The following is a 20931-nucleotide window of genomic DNA, read 5'->3' as shown; positions in this document are numbered from 1 at the left end:
CCACCCCACAGCCAGTGGGTGATGGATAGACCCATGATGATCCAGCTGGGCTGTGTGCCTAAGTGACAAGTGATGAATGAGGTTGCAATGGAACGGCCTGAGCCACATGGCCAGTGTGCTGCTCCAAGAAAGGTTTTGCAGCCAGGAGTTAATTGGAGAAAGGAATGAGGGGGCCCAGTTTTACTTCCTCCATTGCTCACTAAGTGGAGCAGGCTGCAGGAGCTGAGGAGAGAGATCTCCATCATCCTCTGTGTTTGCCTGGTATATGCAGGATTGAGCAACCATGATTTCACCTATCCATTAACAAGTACAATCAAGGCCAGGCGCCGGTGGCTCACGCCTGTCATCTTAGCTACTCAGGAGGCTGAGATCTGAGGATCTCGGTTTGAAGCCAGTCAGGGCAGGAAAATTGGTGAGACTCTTGTCTCCAATGAACCACTTAAAAGCCAGAAGTGAAGCTGTGGCTCAAGTGGTAGAGTGCCAGCCCTAAGCACAAAAGCTCAGGGATAATACCCAGGCCCAGAGTTCAAGTCCCAGGACCAGGAAAAATAAAGAAAGGAAAAAAATGTCATTACGGCTCTGGGGCCTGCAGCACCCTGGTCTGCTCAGGAGGTGAATGACAGGTCTCCTAACCCTTATCTTATTTGCCTGATAACGTTGCTTTTTTTTTGCTTTGTTTTGTTTTTAATCTGTGGCTTCAGTGAGGAACTGATTGTAGAGAGCAACAGAAGTTGGTGGTTAAAATGGTGTGAAGAGTGGAACCACTGAGCCAGGTGCTGATGCGCACGCCTGTAATCCCAGAGATTCAAGAGGCTGAAATCTGAGGACTGAGGTTTGAAGCCAGTCTAGGCAGGAAAGTCCCTGAGACTCTCATGTCTATCCATCAAAAAGTCAGAAGTGGAACTGTGGCTCAAGTGGTAGAATATTAGCCTTGAGCAAAAAGCTCAAGGCCCACTCCTAGGCCCCGAGTTCGAGTCCCAGTACTGGCACACACACACACACACACACACACACACACACACACACACACACACACACAACCTGGTAGTCACAGCTTCAGCTTCTCCTGAGACTTGGCTGAGTTAATGCCATGTCACCTGCTTCCGGTGGCCGACATTCTCCTGGGTTTGGGAACACTAAAGAGGTGAGGAGCAAGGACGGGGACTGCCAGCTATTGCTCAGCCCAGATGCCAACCAGCTGCCAGAGAGAAACCTGGACTTCTGACAACCCACACTCCTTGGTTAGGATGGACATTTAGACATGGCTCTGACATTCCCTTCCTCCCTTCTACTCTCCTCCCCTTCCCTCCTTCTCTTCCGTTCCCTTCCTACGCATTTACCAAATGCCTTCCATGAGTCTGGCTGCATCCCATGAGTCTAGCCATTCCAGGAGACCTTCAGGGGAGGAATATGAGGACATAGCGTGAGAGGTTTCCTGTAGGAGCAGACGCAGAGGCTTCTCTCCCCCCCCCCTGGGAGTATGGAGGCAGCCGTGTCTGGAGGCCAGTAGAGGCTACTCTTTGTGGCCTCTCTCTGAGGCCAGCAGGCAAGGGCAGGCAGGAAAAGCCTGAGCCACAGGGAGAAAGACAGAAGATGAGGTGGATCTGTACCACTGGCCCCAAGGTCTTTGCAGCCTCCTGGAACCAGCCCCAAAGTGGAGAGGAATGGTACAGACCCACCAATAAGTAGATCCCTTGGGTCAGGAGGGAGGTTTGAGAGAATGGCCATCTCAGAGCACAGGTAGGGCAGCTTCAGGACACTGAATGCACACCTAGGGCAGGCGTGCTGACTTGGGACTGCAGATTCAAGGAGAGCTCTTGGCAAGCATGCTGCAGGTGACAGGCTGCTTCAGGTGCAGTTTGATCAAGGTTTCTCTACACTAGCCAAAGGCAGTAGAGCACACCTGTAATTCCAGCTACTTAGAAGGTGTCAGTAGGAGGATGATAGTCATAGGGTTGGGGGTGTGGCTTTGGTGGTACAACACTCACCTAGCAACCCCAAGACCCCCAGTAAATCCTCAGCACTGTCGCAGACAGGGAGTGAGGAGAAAGAGTCTTTTAAGCCAGCATGAGCACATGCAGGTGCACATGCACACATATGCACACAGTGCATCTGCACAGTACCAATGCATACATACACCACATAAATGCACACATGCACCACACATCACATGTGCACACACATGCATGCATGTGAATATACATGCACACACACACACACACACACATGTCCTCTGGTCCTCCATACCAAGCTGAGCAGCCAATTGCCTGATGTCAGACAGATGGGGAGAGTTCCTGCTTCACGTAGGGAGGGCAGTCTGAGGCCTGAGCTGCGAAATGGTGAAAAATCAATTGCCACCCTTCCAGCTTTTCCTCCCCTCCTTCCTGCCCTGCTGCTCTGATTCAGCTGAGAGATGGTTCCACTTGGTTGGAGCCCCTTTACTTTTGCCCTCTTGTCACTTTTTTTTTTTGGTTGGTCATGGGCCTTGAACTCTGGGCCTGGGCACTGTCCCTGAGCTCTTCAGTTCAAGGCGAGTGCTCTATCACTTGAGCCACAGTGCCACTTCCGGTTTTCTGACGGTTCATTAGAGATCAGAGTCTCACAGACCTTCCTGCCAAGGCTGGCTTTGGACCTTGATCCTCAGATCTCAGCCTCCTGAGTAGCTAGGATGACAGGTATGAGCCACCAGCGCCCAGCCTAGGGGATGTTTTTAAAGATAATTTTAGTGGGTAGCTTCAGGTGGTTGTCACCCTGTATGACAAGTCCCTTCGGGAGGCTGTGGTAAGGGTCAGAAGGCGTTGCTGTTGGCACCCAAGCCATATTCATTTTTGTGATTTTCTCATCAAGCAGTTATGGAATAAGTCCTGATGCTAATGGAGCGCAAGCCATGCCCAGTATAACATCTCTGCCTCTACCTCTCCCCCACCCCTGCCTCTGTGTCATTCTTGTCACCAGGGCTGGAGCTGGAGCTGGACTCTGATCTACAATCTGGATGCCCATCCATCCATCAGGCCCCGCCCTCTTCTTCACACAGGGCATGAGTTATGGTGCCCTGGGAAATTTGGTCTCTTTCACTACATGGAATGTCAGCTCTGAGAGAACCTATCTCAACTAACAGCAAGGCACTGAGGTGCACACCTGCCATCTCAGCCAGGCAGGAGGGGTACAGAGGAGGATTTCAGTCTGAAGCCAGCCTAGATATAAATGGGAGGGGCTGTTCCCAAAGTAACTAAAGGGCTGGAGTGTGTGTTTGTGTGTGTGTGTGTGTGTGTGTATGTGGCCTGAGCAGAGAGCACCACTACAAGAGATTGAGATCAAACCCAGGACCACCAAGAAAAGTCATCAAAATTTAAAAGACAACTTACTTGTGATGCTTTATCAGAGTATGGCTAAACTTGTCTTAGGAGCCATTCCAGACTAGCAAGGGAAGCTAAGAAACCCTGGGATAGCGAAATTCCAGGTCCTCCTGTTACCAGCTGAGTGACCTCAAGCAAATTCCTCATCTCTGAATGCCCGCTTGTTCTTGTCCACCTAAGGGAACTCCTACAGCTATGAAAAAGACCAAGCGGGATGGCCAGCGGTTTTACAAGCCTCTCCCAGGACCTGGCAGAAGTAAATAGTGGTTCTAATAAAGACAGTAAAAAACGACAACAAATCTTCAGAGCATGTCAAGTTTGTTGTGCAGACAGACTCCTTGATGAGCAGGTGAAAACTGGGGGCCAATCCAGGAAGTTTGGGGTGAGTCTGACATGCATCTCTAATGAGACTCCAGGTGGTACTTAGGATTCCAGCAAAATCTTACAGGGTGGAATTTGCATCTTATCCTGCGTAGCAATCTCGCTCAAAGCAACACTACTTTCTTTTACAAGGGGTATTGGTAGGAATGACTTGAACATAGCCTTCCTCCAGGGTGCTTGCCTTCTCTGCCCCACCCCCTACCGCCCCTCTCCCTCCAGACACAGACCAGCTAATCTAACCTTGCACAGACCTGAGATTTCCCAGGGGCCCAACTGCTGCGTGTCAGACATCAGTGCTCTGAGATAGAACCACAGTGCTCTAACCTTACAGCCCTGATTAATTCCCTCCCTTTGTTTGCCTCATTATCGTGATTAGATTCTGCCTGTAGCATAGCAACAGCTAATTGTAGGCTGCTTGCCGAGTGCATAATTCCTGCTATTAAAATTTTATCGAGGCTTTAATTGTGTTCCCTTTTTTTTTTTTTCCCCAGCAGTGAAGATCCAAAGTTTCAGAAGAGAGGGGATGTGGTTAGGGAAGCTGATGATTTTTTAATCTTCGAAAGCCCTGCAAAGCCCTACTTTGCAGCATCATTGACCTTGAGATCATTTCCTGTGGCCAGAAGGTAGCCCATCATTTATTTATTAACCCTCCCGAAGGCCTGCAAACAAACCCCTGTGGCCAGGAGGAAAGCCAGGTTCTGGGTCAAGTGCCTTAGAGAAAGCCCCAGAGGACAGGCCAACCATGGAGTTGGGGCATATAGAGGTGTTTGGGAAGCAGAAACTAGGGTCATGGGAGTGAGGAGGGGGGGTTCTACTTTGCCTGCAGACGGAGGGAGCAGACAAATGTGTCACTCCATCAGAACCCCCTTTGCTTTTCAGGAGTCCCCGCTCCCCACCCCCCAGCACCAGCAGCAGTAGAATCAGCAGGCTTGCAGGAGCTCACATGTCCAACTGCCCACGCTGTGCTTGGGTGGGGGCTGGAAAGAAGGGAGCTCCAGCAGAAGGGAGGCCAGCCTGCCTGGCCGCAGGCATCACCAGAGCTGCACACTTCTGGGAGGAGGGGGAGCTAGGCTCCATTCTCAGGTGGGAGGAGCTAAGTGCCATCTTCAGGGGAAAGGGGAGCTGGGTGCCATCCTCCTCTCTGTGTGTGTGTGTGTGTGTGTGTGTGTGTGTGTGTGTGTGTGTGTGTGTTGGGGGGGGATGGTGCCCACTTTGGGAATCCCTGACCTGCAGATGCAAGGGATTCTGGGAAATGTAGCAAAAAGACACCAGTACCAGCACCCTGGGGAGACATTCACTTAGCCCAGCTTAGCTCTCATTGGAACCACAGGCAGCCTGGGGGAAGGGGAGGTTGGCTCTATACTCAATGCCTCTCAGATGCAAGCCTATATTGGAACACTCAGGACAGCCAGTGAATGAGATAGCCGTGCCCACTCCCCAGATCCTCAGGCCAGGGTAAGGCCTACCTTTCCACTGGTCTACAAGACTAAGGACCACGAACCATTGCCTTCTGAGCTTCCCCAAGAACTCCATGCTGAGCCTCAGTCCACCACGGTAGAGCACTACTTCATGTGAAGACTCCCTCCATGTTCTGAGCTGCCTTCTGCAAATCCAAGCACTGGATAATTGAGCTCAGGTCCTGGGGTCTCGACCCAGCACGGTGCAGGTGGCTTCTCCCCCATCTTCATGTTAGGTCAAGTGAGGATGTTAAAAGCATATAGGATTTTAGATACAGCGTGCACAGAGAGCAACACATTGTTTGATGAGTTGGCATCAAGCCAGGAAGGCTTTAGATAAAACACAAAGCCAGAATTGTGCAGAGAAGGACAATAGCATGGTTTGTGGTAAAAGGGAGAGAAGGCAGAGGGAGTTGAAAGCAGGAGTCAGCTGGAAAACCTTCACAGACCAAGCAGGTAGCAAAGATAAACGGGGGGCAGATGGACAAGGCAGCCACCATTAGAACCAGCGTTTCCTGTCTGAAGGAAACACTATTGGAGGATAGGGACTGTGGTGAATTGAAGAGCCTCCACTCACCTCTGGCCAGTTGTGATCATGGGGGTGCAGGGCCCGAGAGTGAGGGCCCTGGATTGTTTTCCTTCAACGTTTTCAAAAGGAGCTTGGAATGTGGATTCTAAGATGGAATTTCCCTATGAAACAAAACAAAACAACCACAAAAGCCCAGCCTCAATCAACGCACGCCTGTAGGCCTGAGTGTAAAAGGCTCAGATTGGAATTCTCAGGTCCTAATCATGGCTGTCCTTCCTAGGAAGGAGTTACTGAGATACTTTCTGAGCCTATATCTTTGGTTTGTGTTTGGCTGGGAGGCTGAAGGGAGAGGAAAAAGGAGTAAAACAGAGAAGGCATATAAAAACAAACAAACACTGGGAAAACCCACTATTTAGAAGTAGGGGTGGGGAATTTCCACAGTCCTGTCCTCTGGGTAAACATGTACCTGCTTTACACATCTGGGTGTTAAAACCAGACTTTCAGACCACAGGCCCAAACTTCTGGAGGCTCACATGACAGGTTCTACCCCTCGTTCCATGGGCTGAGATCTGAGGATCACAGTTCAAGGCTCATGTGGGTACCCCAAAGATGTCTGAAGTGCTATCTTCCCACAGCAATCACACAACAAGCTTCCTTTCTCTGCCCATCATCATGTCTCTTATATTTGTGTGTGTGCTGGTGCTGGGACTTGAACTCAGGCCCTCATGTTCTCACTTAGCTGATATTCTACAACTTGAGCCACACCTCCACTTCTGGCTTTTTTTTTTTTTTTTTTTTTTTTTTTTTTGCTGGTTAATTGGAGATTAAGAGTCTCACAGATTTTTTCCTGCCCAGCCTGGCTTTGAACTGCTATCCTCAAATCTCAACCTCCTGAAGAGTTGGGATGACAGATGTGAGCCACCAGCGCCTGACTCGCCCTGCCCATATTTGAAGGAAGAGGTCTCCATCTCCATTTAATAGCTTGGTACTTCATCCTTTTTTATCTGCTTCCTCCAGGCTCATTTCCTAAGAAGCTGATTGATCTTGATCTTGATTCAGTCCACTGCAATTACTCCTGAGAAAGTCCCAGAGCCATCAGCTTTAACTCCGAGACCTTGGAGAGAGTGAGGATTTTCAAGTTGAGCATGTCTTCGGCAAACCTTAGCAAACATCTAGAATGTTTGGTATGAGAGTCCACAGAGGGGCCTAATCATGAAGTCTGGCATTCACATAGTCAGCTGTGCTGTCTTGCGAGTTACAAGTGCTTTGGCGGGAGCTTGAGAGAAGCAATAAACAAAAATGAGATTGAAATTCACTCATTTTATCCCTTTTTTGTTAACTTCTTGGAGGGAAGAAATGGAGATGAATGAGACATGAAATCACAGAACGGAGAGTTGGCAATGCTCTTAGAAATGAATTATCCAACCTGACACTCGATTGCAAATAATAATAGCTAACGCTTTGATTGTTTACCTGGTGCCAAATGCAAGGCGGGATTATTTGCATGCTCTCTTAATCTTCACTGAGAGGTAGCAAGATTTTAATGTTCATTTTATGACATCAAGTTAAGTAACTTGTCCAAGGCCACAGCCAATAAAGCGGGGCACCAGAATTCCTGGCTAAGTGTCTACCCTTCTCAGTGTGCGTGTGTGCGTGTGTGCGTGTGTGCATGCATGTGCATGCTCGGAACTTGAGCCACACCTCCACGTCTAGCTTTTTGCTGGCTAATTGGAGATTAAGAGTCTCAGACTTTTCTGCCTAGGCTGGCTTCAAATCATGATCCTTAGATCTCAGTCTCCTGAGTCGTTGGTGTTAGTATTATGCTCACCTTTGGTCCTCAGCTCCGCCCTGACCTGGACCCCCCTCCCATTCCTGGAGTTCCCTCCATACAGCTGACCCCTCCCTCTCTCTGCCCAAACCCTCCTGAACTCCCATCTACCTCATTTCTTATCCCTCAGATCCTCCTGCTACCTAGATGGTGGCAAAGGCCATGTGCTCCCTCTTGGGGGAACTATGGCTCCCCTAATAAACCTTATAATAATCTTTCTCCTGTGCCTGCCTGCCTCTGGTCCCCTGGGATGGATGTGTGGGATTCTCTTTCAGTTGGGATTATAGGCATGAGCCACCAGCACCCAGCCTTCCTGTGTTTTTCCCTCCCTCCCCTAACCCACTTGCCTTCAAGGCCCCTCTAGACAGTTTGTTCCCATTTGGAAAGCTTGATTGCTCAAAAATCTCTCCATATCCTAAGCTGAAGTCTGCTCTTCGAGAACCCTTGTCACTGAAGCAACACACAGGCCAGTCCTGCATGGTGATGGGCCCCATCTGAGCCTTTCCTTCTCTAAGCTGAATGTCTTGGGCCACTCTGACCCTCCTCCCACTGATGTCTCTACACCCAGCCTTTTTCCTCTGCATCTGCACATTCAAACTTCCAGACACTAGGCTAGTGGGGTGAAGAAGAACAGGCCAGGTACGGGGAGATCATAGGCTCTTCTCTCCTTTCCCTCCTCACTTTCCACATAGACGTGAATACAGCCCAGGTTTTCTCAGCAAATCCAATGATGAAAGGCAAGAAGCACTCAGCCTCGCCATGGGGGAGCATGAGGAAGTGGGGGCCCCATGTGGCAAATGGGCAAGCAAACCCTTGATCTAAAGGAAGCAGACATTTCTCAGATCTCACCGGGCATTGCAACCAAAGGACCATGTCAGATTGTCTGAACTTTCCAGAAGCTGCTGGAAACCTGGGTTTTTATTCAGAAACTTTTGATTTTTATCAGTTCCCTTTCTTTCTTTGCAATGTTGGGATTTTTCGCCCCATTCTGTAGACTGAACAAAACGAATTTGCCTTTTACCACCTGGTCCTGACCCTGAAGGCCTGCTGGAAAGGCCTCCAGTGGCCTTGGGTCCCCACAGCCAGGATGAGCCTCTGAACCCTGGGGCTACTTCTGTTGGCCCAACACTTCTACAGGCTAAGTAGATGGTGAAATATAAGTAAATAATGCCTCACGTGTGGCAGTGTCTGAGGATCACAGATACCCTTCACTTAAATCATCACTCTCCATCAACAAATAACAGGATGTTGAGAGTGAAATTAGCAACTGAACGATGGGCATAAAATTCATTTGAAATTCAATGGGGTGACAGCATTAGCTTCCAATTAGCCTGTTTGAACATCTTCCTTCAGTGCTGGTCTTTTTAAATAAAAAAAAAAATGCAATTAACCTTCTTGCTGCTCAATTGCTGTTGGCTACAATAATATCATTATGCCATGGCTCCTGTTATTGGGAGTGAAATAATTAGATGATGAGCCAGAGGAGGACAGCAGGGCGGTTTCTGGGCCTCCTTTCTGTGAGGGGTGGAGGGAAGAGGAGTGAGAACAGGTCCCACAAAGGCTGTCCAGAGGGACAGAGGAGCCCTCAGGACCATTCACACTCAGATTCCCAGCTCTCATTCACACACAGAGCTTTGCCTTCTCCAGGCCCCAGGATGTCTGATACCCTTTTTTGTTTGGTTGGTGATGAGGCTTGAACTCTGTCCCTGAGCTTTTCTGCTCAAAGCTTTTACTCTACCACTTGGAGCCATAGCTCTGCTTCTGGTTTTCTGGTGGTCAATTGGAAATAAGAATCTTATAGACTGTCCTGCTTGGAGGCTTTGAACTGAAATCCTCAGATCTCAGCCTCCTGACTAGCTAGGATTACAGGTGTGAGCCACTAGCACCTGGCTAATACCATTTAGTGGCTCTGACCCAAGGCCTTGCCTCCCCTGAGTCTTCCCTTGGCCTCCTTAATGGGCAGTGTCATCTTGCAGGCAGAATCCTGCCATCCTGGCTTCCTGCCTAAGAATCCAGACAAGGGTCTAAGTCCTCACTCACTCTTTCTTGGATAGTTACAGACTTGCTGGCTTGGAATAATCACAGCTCAAGGAGTAAAGCTCTTGCCTAGCATACAAAAGGTCACCGAGTTGAGTCACTTACAATTTGCCCCTCCCTGTAATCCATGCCACCCACTACTGCTACCTCTCACGAGCCTCTCCCACACACCAGGCAATCCAGCCCAAGGCTTCAGATCACCAGCTGCCACCACCTGCTGGTCACAGCCACCCATCCCCCCCCTCCACCTTCCTCCCTCTTCCCTGTCTAGTTCAAATTGTCCAGCTCTTCCCTGCCTCCAAACATACCTTAAACTTCCCAGCCCTCACATCTTTGCTCATGCCAGCCTCTGACTAGGAAGGGAAAGCCCTTCCCATTCCTCCCTGTTAAATCTTCTCTCTCAATACCCAGCTCTGTGCTTACATCTGCTGCACCTGGGGCTCCAGCGATCTGTCAACTTCAAACAGCTCCAGAGCTTATTGTCCGGGACGTTCCTTTTGATCCTTAATAACATGGTTTGTGATTTTTCCTCTGTGCACTCAGCTGAGAGTACATCCTTTGAAAGTCAGGGCCTGCCTTGTGGTCCCTGAAGCCTGTCTTCCTAGTCTTGCTTAACAGCAAAGCCTCTTCTCTCTGAGAAGAGGTGACATTCATTTCTCTACTGTCCTGGGTTCAGGGTGGTCTTGAAGTGGACAGCTCAGAGGTGGTGCTGGCCAGAAAGCCTGTGCCTGGGAGAAAGCAGTATAGGGAGGTGCAGGGGGTCGGGGGGGGGGGGCAGGGACAGCCTGGAAGAGAAAGCACCATGTGTGGATAGTGCTTGCTTGGAGCCAGAACCATTTCCAGTTGGCTGGATCACTCTGTTGGCTCCCTGGGCACCTGCAGAGTGGGCATAGCTGCAGATGTCTTGGGCGGATGTGGCTTCAAGCCTCCCTCCTGAGAGCAGAATTGCCCCATGAAGCGGAGAAGAGTCCTCATGGATTCTCAGTAGTCTTCTCTAAGAGGCCTGGGTGAGGCCCAGATGGTAGCCATCTCCCTTACCAGGGCCAAGAATGGTAGAAACAGCCCCACTCTGTCTAGTTTGGCATTTTCTGTGGCCTCCTGTCATGCCCCTTGGCTTCCTTATCCTCAGTGGAGACCATCTGGCCTGCTGGGAAGAGCTGCAGAAACAAAGTTCAAATCATGGTTTTGCTCATTATCAGCAGGGTGACTGCCCTGAGCCTCAGTTTCCTTGTCTTTGAAAGGGTAACAAAAATAACACCCCTTGCATTTAGTGGGAAGATCTAAGGGATCTGACTGGGATTGCACACAGTAAGAGCTCAAAAATGACCCTGGCTTTCCCCAATTATGCTTCCATGTCTGTGACTCATATGAGTCCCTGGTTAGGAGTTAGCCACAGCTAGAACATCATAAACATTTGTTCTTATTAGCATGGTGGGCCTGGGCCTCTGTGATCTTTCAGATGCTCCTCTCAGGCCCTCAGAAGCAAACCCCCTGGTGCCAGCTGGGTATGCCTGAATGCTGGCCTGTGCCCCTGTATGTGTCAGACAGGGCAGCAGCTTCTCTCCGAGAGCACACACTGTTTCTGACTCCCATGACTGTTCTCTGCCCATTACTGAGCAGGTGGGGGCAGCTGCTAGCCTGGGCCACATCTGCTGTGGCCTGTCAGCCCCATGTCACCGGCAACCCTAAGGGAAAACAGGGCTCTGGCTAATGAAAAGCTTGGAGCAGCCCTGGAGCCTCCTAGCAGCTGCTACCTCCCCTGTTCCCATGCGCCTTGCTACTCTAGCCCTCCGCCTGCATTATGGGCCTGCCTCCTGAGGTCCAGTCACAGAACACATCCTCCTGTGGCTCACCTTGAAAAGCATCCCAGACTCAAGCCAAAGCAGTGGCCCACTTGGTGTCATTTTTGAGTCTCTGAGAAAAAAAAATCTCTTTGGCCTCAAATATTTTTCCGCAATAAACCTGAAATTCCATCATCTGAGCCAATGATTCCAAGCTGAAGCATTCAATGTGCTGCCCCTATTCATCTTTTCTAGAAACCTGGATTCTTGGGGGTGGAGATCCAGTTCAGTGGTAGAGTGCTTGCCCAGCATGGGCAAGGCCCTAGGTCCCATCTCCAGCCCAAGAAGAGGAAAATAACCAATACAACAATATAAAGGAATGTATCTTCTTGGGCTGGGAATATGATTTAGTTGTAGAGTCTTCACCTAGCTTGCATGAAACCCTGGGGTCTATTCCTCAGTACCACATAACACAGAAAAAGCCAGAGTGGTGCTGTGGCTCACGAAGTAGAGTGCTAGTCTTGAGCAAAAGAAGGTCAGGGCCTGGACACTAAGTTCAAGCTCCAGGGCTGCTCCCCCCACTCAAAAAAATGTCTATTCTTAGGCCCCACCTTAATTGAGAACCTGGGAGAGGAGTCTCTATGTTTAACACACCCTGTGGGTGATCTTGTGGAAAGGCACTTTTCCCTCAGTGAAACAGCTCTCCCTCCATTCCTCAGCCTGATAGGCTGTGTGTGCTCTAAGTAGTACATGACTAGCACGTGAACAGCACATGAACAGCACGTGACCAGCACATGTTCCTTGCATTTCAGACATTCACATAGCCTTTGATGGAGGCTGAGCAAAAATCAGCTTCACTGAGGGAGGCTCATACTAGGTGGTTCTGGGACATGTTTACCCCAGTTCCTCCATTTTCCCATCACCAGTGATTTCAGAGTTAGGGTTTCCTTATTGTTAATTCAAGGACTTAATAATTTTTTTTTAAAAAAACTAGAACTCCTATTTCCATCAAGCCATGCTCTGAGCCTGGGTTAGTCGGCGTCGATTGAAATTCTAGCTCTACCATTTGTTAGTGGTTAGGTTCTGGGTTAAATATTTAAACTCTTTGCGCTTTTGTAAAATAAGAACAATGATTTACACACACACACACATACATACAGTCATTATTTCAAGGGCTAAAATGTTCAGTGCTGTTTGGACTTTTTTTTGGAGTACTTTTCTTTCAAATTTCATGAAGGGGGGTAACTAAAGACTGAGGCAGGCAGTTGGGGTCAGGGAGAGCTTGGAGCTCTCAGCTTCTAACTTGGGTGGTTCACAGGGAACCCCAGGAACAGAGCACTGACCAGGTGGTGAAGGGTTCTGAGGCCGATTGGATTGTCTTCCTATGAAGGCCACCATCAAACAGAATACTACCTTATGGCAGAAGGTGCCCACAAAGGCTAAGTAGAGAGTGGATGGTGGCGTGGAAATGTCTGCTCCAGTGTGGGTAGAGGCACAACACCTCCCTACCCTGCATATCTTCACCCCACACTTGACAACTCTGCTCTGAGACCCCTCCCTCCCCAAAGACCCAGACAGGCTGTCACTCTAGCAATCGATCACATGCCACAGAATTACAGAAGCTGTTACCTGGGCTCTTCAAAGCCTCACATGGAGAGTTCTTTAGCCTTTTAATTCAATGCAGTCTCCAGTCACCACAGACCTCCCTTCTTGATTTTCGTGAGCAAAGGCTCTCTGTATGGGAGCCCTGGACACGGTGTGGGAACCAAAGGGATCTTGAGGCTGATTCCATCAGGATGGGCTGGGACCAAGGCAGGGAGCCAGACTTGGAGGAATGAAGCCCCCCCACCCTACCCTGGTGGGGAGGGGGCACCTGAACTCTTAACTTCCTGGCTGCTCCCCAGATCAATGGCGGCTTTGTATTCTTCCCCAGCTGGAGGGGCCTGAGGCTGGCAAGTGTTTTACATTATTAATCAGCCAGCTTTTTTTCCCCCTTCCTAATAACATAGTCTCCCTCCACATTTGTGGCATGACTTTGAAACTCTGTACATGTGTGGACTCCTGTGGGCAGCAGGACAGGGAAGGTCTTGTGCTGGAGAATCACAGGATGTGATGCATGCATTTTGGTTTCTTTTAACATCAGAAGGCAAAGAAAGAAAATGATGATAATGATGATGATGATGATGATGATGATGATGATGATGATGATGATGATAGAGACAAATGGATCTAATCAAGATATTTGTCTTTATGTCTGTGGAATTATAAATTATAATTTTCAACATTTTGTTTCGGCAGAAGGTCCCACAAAGGCAACTGTGCCTGAGGCCCAGAGCCATCAAAAAGTGACCCCGAGGGGCTGGGAAGGTGGCTCAGTGGTAGAGCGCTTGCCTTGCATGCATGAGGCCCTGGGTTCGATTCCTCAGCACCACATAAGCAGAAAAAGCCAGAAGTGGCGTTGTGGCTCAAGTGGTAGACTGCTATCCTTGAGCTGAACAGCTGAGGGACAGTGCTCAGGCCCAGAGTTCAAGCCCCCCCCCTACAACAACAACAAAAAGTGACCCTGAACACAGGGTGGATCCAATCCCCTTTTTCCTTTGTCAATTAGAATCAATAATATACAGATGAGCAAGAGCCCAGAGTAGAGCAGGATGTCACCTCCCCCCATACCCCCAGCCTCCCTGGTGACCCCGGCTGACCCTCACACCCACTCAGGCTCCACTAAGGAGGGTTCCATTAATAGTCATCACCAGCCAACTGGCTCGATTCCTGTCGCCATGTTGAAATACTCCATGTCCCTTCACTTGGCAACATGTGAGCATTCCATTCCTTTCCATTCTGTGCCCACGGGACTGCCCGGCTGGGAGTGCCTGCTGCCTCAGCATCTGGGACGGCTGGCGATTTTCACTGGTATTTACCCATGGACTCAGGGCTCCTGGGAGAAGAATGATCAGCCCTGAGCTCTTGGGTAAGCTAGCCGATGAGTGGCTGCTTTTCTCTAAGCTCCTTGGATAAAAACCATCAGGGAGATTTCCAGGCTGAAATCCTTCACTCCCTCCGAGGCTTCACCCTCCACAGCCTTTCCTTTCCAACCAGTGTCTCAATAGCCATGGCTTCTGGAGAAATCTCATCATCCTGGGCCTTGGTGCTGTACAGAGGGGCTCTCTGCCTACTGCTGACCTAGGCCTCCACACTGTTGATTGAAAAGCTAGCTTCCTGGAGCTGAAGTGCAGCTCAGTGGCAGAACACTTGCCTAGCATGCACAAAGTCAATGCAAAGGAAATAAAGAAGGAAAAAACAACTCCTCCTGCCCAGCATGCTAGCCATTCCACTCTGGAGATCCAGATGTCCATGGAGCCACAATGTCACATCTGGCCCAATGGGAGCTACAGCCTAGCATCAGTGCTAAGGCCAGCATGGTTTTGACAGGCTGGTCTCTGGGCCTTACTACCCTTGGCTGGGTGATATAAAATTGTATACATTTGGGGCCTTAGTTCCTGATAGCCAGAGGGATACAAATGTTTATGATGCTCAAACATCACAGAGAGTTCACTTTCCCCCTCTCCTTTCCCCTGTCCATATCCAGCGATCATTCATCCTCCTCCATCCTCACAGCTTGCTGGGTTTTCTCTCCTCTGAGCTGAGATGTTGCAGTTGGGTATTGGTTGCTTTTTTCTTTTTCTTTTAACCTGTTGGTGGTGAGTGTTCCTGTGGCTTTTCTGCCTGTTTCCTTTGTGGGTTGGTTTTGGGATGTGAGGTGAAAACAGAAGAGGCCATTTAATGCAGAAGGGGTATCTCAGGCCTGTGTCAGCCTGGTGCTCGCCTGCTCCAGTCAGTGGTCAGCAGCCAATGCTGCTGGTCCCATTTACAGAAACCGCCCTGGGTGGAGGGACTCTCTCCGCTGACTTGCTGAGCACCATGGCCAAGCATAAAACTTGAAAGCAACTTGTTGCATCCTTTCTGATGCCTGCAGCAGAGGCAGGGTAGTTGGGGGAAGATGAGGCTCAGGAAATGGCAGCTTGGAATTCAGAACGAACACCATATTGATTCACTTGATTAAAGGCATATAAGCACTATTTTCTTTGTTTTGAGCCTTACACTCCCACATAAGCTGCAACATTTAGTAGAAAGGGGTATGTGTATGTGGGGGGGGAGTGAAAAGAACCTCGGTTTTCTCCCTTGGACCTTGTCTGTTTGTCCAGCTGATTAGCATGCTCTGGGACTAAGCAAGGAAACTTTAGACATTTATTCTGGGAAAATGAATCACCCTAGGCACAAAATATGTACAAAAATACTTACCTCAAGGATAGACACTTACCTTAAAGGGAGCTTGTGGCAAAACCCAGTATCTGAAAGGGAGAGAGGGAAAGGAAGGAAGGAAGGAAGGGAGGAAGGGAGGAAAGGAGGAAGGCTAGGAGGGAAGAGGGGAGGATGGAAAAAAGAAAGGAAGGGGAGGATGGAAGGATGGGAAGGAGGGGAGGAAGGAAGGGAAGAATGAATAAAGGAATGAATAAAAGAAGGAAAGAAGGAAGGAAGGAAGAAAGGAAGGAAGGAAGGGAAAGTTGGAAGGAAGGATAGAAGGAAGGGAAGAATGGAAGAAAGGAAGGAAGGAAAGGAAGAGTGGAAGGAAGGAAAAAAGGTAGGAAGGGAAGGGAAGGATAGAGAGACAGAGGAAGGATGGTTCTGTTCTCAAAAAGCCTTTTCTGAGTGGTGTCTAGTGGAGAGCTAGTCCCCATGCCCCTGCCAGGAAGAATCTGTCACAACAGCTCCAGGCCTCTAGATAGATTTCTGGTCCTGATGAGACAGAATCCCAATGTGCCAAGTGTGCCCTAAGGAAAGGGTCAACTGGAAGAAATTGCATAGAGGGCTTCAAGAGGATGAGATCCACTTCCCATGGACACTGCATCCTGAGACCCTAGGAGCTGGCCCCAGCTTGTTGGAAGGGCTGATGACCAGTCAGTCAGTCAATTGACTCCAGATCTCTTTGCTCAGCACTTCTTTCGGAGGTGCATGACCTCTGCTCTCTGGGCATCTGCAAGGGAGAAAACTGCCATCGTGCCATTTAAGAAGAGTCACCTGAAACAGTTGATCACTGGTTTTAAACAGCACAGGAAAGAAAAAAGAGCAGCGTGTGGACATCTGCAATAACTGACCTCATTAGGAGAGTGGACCCTGTGGTCAGAAGCCAAATTCAACCCAACTAGCCCAAGGTCACCGTAGATTTGCAGGGTGAACTGAGTAGTCCAGCTCCCAGATGCCTGCAGTGAGAACCAGACAGTCTGGCCCCTGGACATGGAGACCTATGGTGTGAACTGGGAAGCTGGGCTCCCAGATGTGGAGACCTGCAGTATGAACAGGGCAGCCTGGCTCCCAGATGCATCTGGGCCTCTCCATCCGCAGAGGGACCCAAGGCACAAAGCAGACCAACTGGGACTTGTTCCTTGGAGCTGGAAGCATCCACCAGGACTGACTTGCTGTCTGCCTGCTCTCTCCCATGGGAAGGAGAAGACATTTGTTTTGTTTCCAAGCCCATCTCCAGGACAAGGTTATACATTATAGAGTCAGAGGCCCATCATTTGTTGTCTCCTGGCTAATTCAAAGGCAGAAGTCTTTATGGCAAGCCGATCAATGACTAGTCAGAGCTTCTTTTCATCCACAAAAAAAATCAATTAGTCAGTCTGCACCAACAGAGAAGAGCAGCAGCAGCAGCAGCAGGATGGTCTAAGGTCTAACAGACGAAGAAATGAATCTTACTTCTGGGAAAGCTGTGTAGCAATCCATTAAACTCTCTCTGCGCCCTGGGAGGGAGATGGTATTCTTATTACAGTCATCTTGCACAGGGACACAGACCCTCTGGCCAAAAGCCTTTTAGGTCAGATATGTTAGATGTTGTTGGAAAGAGGCCTAGGCTGGCTGGGAATCAGGACACTGGGCCTTGACTCCTTATTGGCTTCCTGATCTCCCCGGAGAGCGTCTACTAGCCCAGACTTACTGCTTCCCCACCTACCCCAGGGCCTTCAGTGAGCATCTGCCATTGGTTCTTGCTGCTTGGCAGGAACTGGAGGAAGAGGGTGGAGCCCAGCCAAGAGGCCAGCTCCTTCCTGGTCTGGTGGCAGATAGTTTGAACAGAGCTGCCCCAGCCCTCCAGCTGCACACCTGCCACCCACACACCGGCTGTGGTTTTTCTCTGTTGGCAGCACAAATGCAGCTTAATGGCCAGCCAAATGGCCTGTGAGGACAGGGGCACTGAGATTCCATTTTCAGCTTCTCATCACTTCTAATTTTTGAGTTGGCATTTTCATTTTGTTGGATAAAGATGTTCAGAGCTTCCTCTGTTTCCAACACTATCTGACATAGCGTCTTACACAACAGAGGCTCTCTGGCCATCCACCCTACTCCCCTGGGGCAGAAGGGCTGAGTGCCAGGGTGGAATTGGGCCCAAGGGAGGGAGAGACATGTACAAATGGGGCAGCTTTTGGAGCCACAGGCCCAGACTCTGGGGACTCAGGGACTCTGGGAGCTGGTCTGCTCTTCCCCACCCTGTCTGAGGTCAGATTGTGAAATGAAGGTGGGAGGAAAAACCCCATCAGCTTCCTGAGTTGTTGTTGTTGTCATTATATTAGTTTTATTAGAACACAGCCAGGCCCATTGGCCATAATTGTTTTTGTGCAACAGAACTGAATGGTTACAGTATAGTCTGTGCAGTGGTCCACAGCCTAAAATATTTCCTGTCTGGTTGCTTACAGAGAAAGTTAGGCAAGGCCTGCTCTGCTTGGCATCGCTGGGTATGAGTATGAGATGTGGGTGAACCCATAAATAGGTTCCCATCAACTCAGGCCGGGCTCTGCCATGAACTGCGTTCTTGTTATATCACATGTGTCTCCTCAATGACTTACAAAAGTCACTTTTGGTGACCCTGAGGGACTCCAGCGCTCGGAGGCACCAGTTTGGTTGGCAGATCAGCAAGCAGAGATGGAGACACCCCACCCAATGAAGAGTAGGTCAAAGGCAGATTTGCCTGGGGAGTGCTCTACTTGGAAGGTTTACATTTAACCTCTTCTACCCCTGTCATCTTGCATGAGGCTGCTCTGAGAATGAGAGTCCACATCTCCCTCTGAATTTCTCAATTTTTAAAATATTTTTTTTGTTTTACCTTGAAATCCAGCACCTAGTCACCTGCTACCTGATGTCCTTACTCGGCAGTGACCTCTTCTCTGAATTGTATTCGTTCTTGTTTTTCCCTCGGGGCTGGTGCCCAGCTTGTAGGTGTTGGCAGAAGAAAGCAGTACATGGGAGTTGATGGCAACTTATCTCCTGTAAAAACCTGACACTCCTTGGTTGGAGAGTTTGGAAGTATGTAGACACAGAATTGAAGCATACACATGACCCTTTGTTAGACTAGAAAATGCCTCAGGAATGCACACAGGTATCTCAATGGTCAAGGGCAATTGGCAGTCAAAGGTAGCCAGCCCTGTGCATTACCAAGGAGTGTGGAAAAGCATTTAGGACAAGCATTCAAGGAGGGCTGGGAAGGTGGCTCAGTGGTAGAGTGCTTCCCTTGCATGCATGAGGCCCTGGGTTCGATTCCTCAGTACCACATAAACAGAAAAAGCTGGAAGTGGTGCTGTGGCTCAAGTGGTAGAGCGCTAGCCTTGAGCTGAAGAGCTGAGGGACAGCGCCCAGGCCCAGAGTTCAAGGCCCACGACCAGAAAAAAAAAAACATTCTAGGAGCCTCCAGCTGAGTACTTCTGTGACGCATAGATAACACGGATGAGTATGTGCGCTTTGGCATGGGTAGGAGTCATTTGGTCATCTATTATATATAAAGATGTCTTTGGGAGGAATTAACTGGCGCCCTGAAGCTGTGAAATCCACCCTTTATGAGGCAAGGTGCCTAGGCAACACTGCCACAGGATTTATCATCATTATCAGCCTTCATCATTGCCAGGGTGAGAGGTCTGCAAGGGTGAGCCTTAACACTGCCCTAACGACCCCCCCCACATGCAGACAGGACACTGTGTGGGGGTGGTGAATGACATAAGGCTTTGGAGTGTGAAACCTAGGTGTGAATCCTGACTGCCATGTTGGAACTTCCTGGCCTTAAGCAAATTAGCTACCTTCACTTAGTCCCACATTTCTTTTCTTTCTTTCTTTCTTTCTTTCTTTCCTTTCTTTCTTTCTTTCTTCCTTCCTTCCTTCCTTCCTTCCTTTCTTTCCTTCTTTCTTCCCTTCTTTCCTTCCTTCCTTTCTTCCCTTCCCTTCTCCTTCCTTCCTTCCTCCCCTTCCTTCCTTCCTTCCTTCCTTCTTTCTTTCTTTCTTTCTTTCTTTCTTTCTTTCTTTCTTCCTTCCTTCCTTCCTTCCTTCCTTTCTTTCCTTCTTTCTTCCCTTCTTTCCTTCCTTCCTTTCTTCCCTTCCCTTCTCCTTCCTTCCTTCCTCCCCTTCCTTCCTTCCTTCCTTCCTTCCTTCCTTCCTTCCTTCCTTCCTTCTTTCTTTCTTTCTTTCTTCCTTCCTTCCTTCCTTCCTTCCTTCCTTCCTTCCTTCCTTCCTTTCTTTCCTTCTTTCTTCCCTTCTTTCCTTCCTTCCTTTCTTCCCTTCCCTTCTCCTTCCTTCCTTCCTCCCCTTCCTTCCTCCCCTTCCTTCCTTCCTTCCTTCCTTCTTTCCTTCCTTCCTTCCTTCCTTCCTTCCTTCCTTCCTTCCTTCCTTCCTTCCTTCCTTCCTTCTTTCTTTCTTTCTTTCTTTCTTTCTTTCTTTCTTTCTTTCTTTCTTTCTTTCTTTCTTTCTTTCTTTCTTTCTTTCTTTCTTTCCCCATCCTGGGGCTTGAACTCAGGGTCTGGGCAATGCTCCTGAGCTTCATTTGTTCAAGGCTAGCACTCTACCACTTGAGCCACTTCTGGCTTTTTCTCTTTAAGTGGTACTGAGGAATTGAACCCATGGCTTCATGCATGCTAGGCAAGCACTCTATCACTAAGCCATGTTCCCAGCCTGAGTCCCACATTTCATCTGCAAAACAAATTGTTAATAATTCCTCTTTCTCAAAGTTCTCTCCACAATCTGTACTTGCAACTGTCCTCCGAGATGTAGGGAGCCTGGTGGAATAGAACTCTTAACCTATGGGTGCTGCTAACACCAGGTAGATAATGTCAGAATTGAGTTGCATTATAATCATCTAGCTGAAGTCTGCTGCAGAATTGATTGCTTGGTGTGTGAAGGTATTTTCCCTCACATCTAGGGAAAGCAGGAGCATTCTGTCTTGTGTTGGCCATGACTAACCTCAGAAAAATTTGGTCAAAGGAACGAATAAATGGATGAGTGGGTAGGTAGATAGATAAATGGATGGAAGGGTGGCAGATGAGTGGATGGATGAATGATGGATGGATGAACAGATGAGTTGATGAATGGATGAAGTACCATCCTTAGAAACTAGACATCTGCATTTCCCCCCTCTGAATCCCTCTCTTTTTCTTCATGCAACATGTTTCTTATTTCTCTTGTTCCCATCACTCCCACTTTTTCCTCCATCATGAACTTCCTTTTCTCATAGCTTTACTCTTTGAGATTGGAA

The sequence above is a fragment of the Dipodomys merriami genome, unplaced genomic scaffold (genome assembly GCF_024711535.1).
Source record: "Dipodomys merriami isolate MVZ:Mamm:240054 unplaced genomic scaffold, mDipMer1.0.p SCAF_33, whole genome shotgun sequence".
NCBI lineage: Eukaryota > Metazoa > Chordata > Mammalia > Rodentia > Heteromyidae > Dipodomys > Dipodomys merriami.
This window is presented reverse-complemented; position numbering follows the sequence as displayed.